Raw genomic sequence first — 3,461 nt, forward strand, 5'->3', positions numbered from 1 at the left:
CTGGTTCTGATTCTTAGTAGCTATAAAAAGCTTTTCTGCATATCTGTTTCCTCACTTATAAAATGGAGACAATAACTGTACCTACCATGTAGTGTGCTGTACAGAACAAAGCTTGTCACATATTAAGTCCTTAAATAAATACTAGCTACTATTATTTCTTTATAATTTATAAGCAAATTCCTTACCAATTGGCACTATTAAAATATGCAAACTTTGGGCCAGGCGCGGTCGCTCACACCTGTAATCCCAGCACTTTGGGAGGCTGGGGCGGATCACCTAAGGTCAGGAGTTCGAGACCAGACTGACCAACATGGAGAAACCCCGTCTCTACTAAAAATACAAAAAAAAAAATTAGCCAGGCGTGGTGGGGCATGCCTGTATTCCCAGCTACTCGGGAGGCTGAGACAGGAGAATTGCTTGAACCTGGGAGGGAGAGGTTGCGGCGAGCCGAGATGGTACCATTGCACTCCAGCCTGGGCAACAAGGGGAAAACTCCATCTCAAAAAAAAAAAAAAAAAAATGCAAACTTTGATGGGCAAAACCCAAATTATGCTTCATATTTTCAAGCGTCTTTCCATGAAAGGTAAGGGATTTATATTGACTGAAAAGTTTTTCCCACCCAAACACTGAAAAAACATAGTTGTTACTGAGACTGAAAGCCAGGGAATCATGAAAGGTAAAATATAAATGTGAAACCCGTAATCCATGTGCATACTAACCCATTGTACAAAATAAGAAGTTCAACACAGTTTATAAGTATGAAAAATCACAAACTGCTTTCTTAAAGATTAAAATTTAAACCTGCTAAAAACTCTCTCCTACATCATATGTTCAATATTTTGAATTTTATAACTTAGCTTGGGTTTTATGTTTTTCATAAAACAACACTATTTGGTTGAATATTGCACCCTATTTTATTACAATAACATAGATTTAACCAAAAAAAACCAACAACAACAACAAAAAAGCTTGCCCCTCAACAGATAGCAGCCAATTACCTTAAATATTTAAAGTCAAAAAAGATAAGAAAAAAACTGAGATTTTTTCAAGCTCATTAAATATGTAATATGGGATGCAGTTAAGTCCTAGAGAACAAAAGCCAATGATTAAAATTAGCTGTTTTCTTATCTGGTAAAGAAGTAGGAAAAAAGTTTTTAAGTGAAAAGCTTACTGTAACCTTAGCCATAAACAAAGGGTGTAATCTTCTCTCTGGAGACCCCCCAGGGAATCATCTGTTGCCATGGAGTCATAATGCCTGCAGCTAAACCAGACCTCATAATTAACAGTGATCCACAGCGCAAATGGCTAACATCAAGTACGAAATAAAATTACTTAATTTTCACAGCAAACAATACCTGTGCTTGTTTTAATGTACATGGTTTAAATATCTGCATTCCAAGTGTTCCAATATTCTGCATAACAGAATTCCATAAACTACATTAAATACCTTAGAATAAACACACACACACCAGGGAACCGTGTATACTACAGATGTATTAGTTAGCTGGCTCCAGAATTTGTTAATTTTGAGGGCTGCTAAATTGTTGCTATTAGAAAGGCTAATTGGATATTCAGTATTTATTCTTTGTTAGAAAAGCTAATTGGATACTCAGTATTTATTTTTATTTAAAAATCACAGATGATACAAAAGCTACAAGTAAAACAAATTTAAAAAAGCAAAAACAGGCCCGGCGCGGTGGCCCACGCCTGTAATCCCAGCACTTTGGGAGGCCGAGGCGGGCGGATCATTTGAGGTCAGGAGTTTGAGACCAGCTTGGCCAACATGGTGAAACTCCGCCTCTACTAAAAATACAAAAATGAGCCGGGTGTGATGGTGGGCGCCTGTAATCCCAGCTACTCGGGAGGCTGAGGCAGAAGAATTGCTTGAGCCCGGGAGGCGGATGTTGCAGTGAGGAGAGATCAGGCCATTGCACTCCATCCCCAGGCGACTGAGAGAGACTCCGTCTCAAAACAAAACAAAACAAAACAAAACAAAACAAAACAAAAACTTGATGGGCCCACTACTAGAGACGCTCAAGTTTGAGCTCTGTTTAAATTAAAGCAAAAAAAAAAAGTGTAAAATATATAAAATAAAAAGAACTGATAAGATGATTCTCAAATCTCATTGACCTTTTCAGTCTTATTTTTGAAGTGAGACCTCACAAAATGATACCTACAGGTGTAATACACGATTTTTAGTAATGAGTATGCTTAAAGCAATCCTCTCAGTGGTGTGTGCCCCCAATCAGGCAGTTTAAAAAAAAAAAAAAAAAACCACATAGCTTAATGTTTGATTTATTAAATATGACAGCGAATCATTTAGTTGTGTTATAACAGTTTATTATCATGGATTTAAATAACCATGTTTACATGTTTAAAATTATCACATCACTAGTTCTTGCTAGCTTTTGCCTTTTCTCCTGTAAGCACTGCTTTTACCGATAAGCTTAGATAAAATAGAAATACACCACCTTCTTTATCAATAATGTAGCACACGATACATTACTAAGGCTGGCATTTTCTTGATATTCAAGAATTTATGACAAGGAATGGGATCCTGGCATTAAGAATAAAGAGGAAAAAAACAAGTCATCTAATCCCAAAACCAGGTGGAAAGTTGGAATGGAAGTACGTGTATTAGCAAAAGTTTTTGAAGCCAAAGCAATTTTCATGCAAGTTAAACTTTCTACAGAAGTTAAAAACCGAAGAGATACTGCTGTGATGACAAAACATAAGCGAATGGCCCAAAATGAGGCAAGTCCTTTGGAGTAAATGTTAGGTAGTATTCACATAGAACTGCTTTCTGCAATTAGGAAGGGCTGGAATGGAAAACTCAATGCCAAAGAGAGAAGAGAAGTTAAAAGTGTGACCCAAGAGGTCTGAAATTACACTTAACAGCAAATATCAAACCACCCCCACCAACGCCTCCAACTGGAAGCTGTCCCATTTCTCCAGCAGAGGAAGACACTAGGGATTGGCTAGGAGGAAACTGGGAAACGCGTACTACTGAGGAGCCCAGAGCCCTCAACCCGCACCTTCAGCAGGAGTGGCCAAAAAGGAGTTTGAGGCGGCCCCAGGGCTGGTGAAACGTCAGGACGATGATACCACGCCCTTATCCTTCCCACCCTTTCCCCGCATCCTCAGCCCTATAGACCTCCGAAGAAAAGAGCGGTCCTTTGGGGGTCGCGGAGGCTGAGAAGCCGGCGGCCCGAGCGCCCTCTTTACCTGGTCGCAGAGGCGCGGCCAGGCAGGTAGGGTGCGTGAGCGTGTCGGCGACCTGGGCCGCCTGCGCCTTCCCGCCCAGCCCGAGCTGGAATTCCCAGGCTGCCTCTGGGAGCTGCTGCCCGCAGACCACTCGCTTCCACAGAGGCCAGAAGAAAAACGACAGCTAGTTTATCTGGAAAACACTCCCGCCGGCCGTCATTCATAATCCGGCGGACCGGAAAAAGGGAAGTAACGTC

General features: G+C 40.8%; 1 protein-coding gene across 5 annotated transcripts in view; it reads right to left on the reverse strand.

The window, feature by feature from the left end:
* The window catches only part of LOC105486302 (glutathione S-transferase C-terminal domain containing), a 130,570-nt gene extending 127,134 nt beyond the window's left edge, over positions 1-3,436 (reverse strand). Inside the window, exon 1 of one of the 5 annotated variants that reach the window (XM_011749128.2) lies at positions 3,226-3,436. The gene's annotated coding sequence lies outside the window, so the exon portion shown is untranslated. The other 4 variants (XM_011749129.2, XM_011749133.3, XM_011749130.3 and 1 more) reach the window with 4 other exon arrangements.
* Between the last annotated feature and the right edge of the window lie 25 nt (positions 3,437-3,461).

This window comes from Macaca nemestrina, chromosome 3 (assembly GCF_043159975.1).
Source record: "Macaca nemestrina isolate mMacNem1 chromosome 3, mMacNem.hap1, whole genome shotgun sequence".
Lineage (NCBI taxonomy): Eukaryota > Metazoa > Chordata > Mammalia > Primates > Cercopithecidae > Macaca > Macaca nemestrina.